This window comes from Phoenix dactylifera, unplaced genomic scaffold, assembly GCF_009389715.1.
Source record: "Phoenix dactylifera cultivar Barhee BC4 unplaced genomic scaffold, palm_55x_up_171113_PBpolish2nd_filt_p 001169F, whole genome shotgun sequence".
In the NCBI taxonomy this organism is placed as follows: Eukaryota; Viridiplantae; Streptophyta; class Magnoliopsida; order Arecales; family Arecaceae; genus Phoenix; species Phoenix dactylifera.
In genome coordinates, this window is record NW_024068508.1 from 66,195 (window position 1) to 66,884 (window position 690).

Here is a 690-nt window from a genome sequence, read left to right on the forward strand (position 1 = left end):
GCTCATGGGAGTGCCAATTGACTTGTTTCCATCCATATCAAACTTCTTTAGCATTTTCTTGATGTATTTAGCTTGATTGATGAAAATTCCTTCCTTAGATTGTTTGATTTGAAGTTCGAGGAAGTAGTTCAATTCTCCCATCATGCTCATCTCAAATTCACTCTGCATTAATTCAGCAAACTCTTCGCAAAGACGATTGTTAGTAGCACCGAAAATAATATCATCTACATAAATTTGCCCTACTAACATATTTTTGTTTTTCTTTTTCAAAAATAGGATTGTATCAACATTTCCTCTAGAAAATTTATGGTCTAATAGAAATTTGCTAAGTATTTCATACCATGCTCTAGGGGCTTGTTTTAGACTATAAAGTACTTTATTTAGTTTATAAACATGATTGGGGTATTGATGATTCTCAAAATCTGGAGGTTGTTCTACATAAACCTCCTCATTAATATACTCATTCAAGAAGGCACTTTTTACATCCATTTGGAATAACTTGAAATCTTTATTACATGCAAATGCTAGTAACAATCTAATTGCCTCAAGTCTAGCTACAGGAGCAAAAGTCTCATCAAAGTCTATACCTTCTTCTTGATTATAGCCCTTTGCTACTAGTCTAGCCTTGTTCCTAACCACAACTCTATTTTCATCAAGTTTATTTTTGTATATCCATTTAGTTTCTATTAT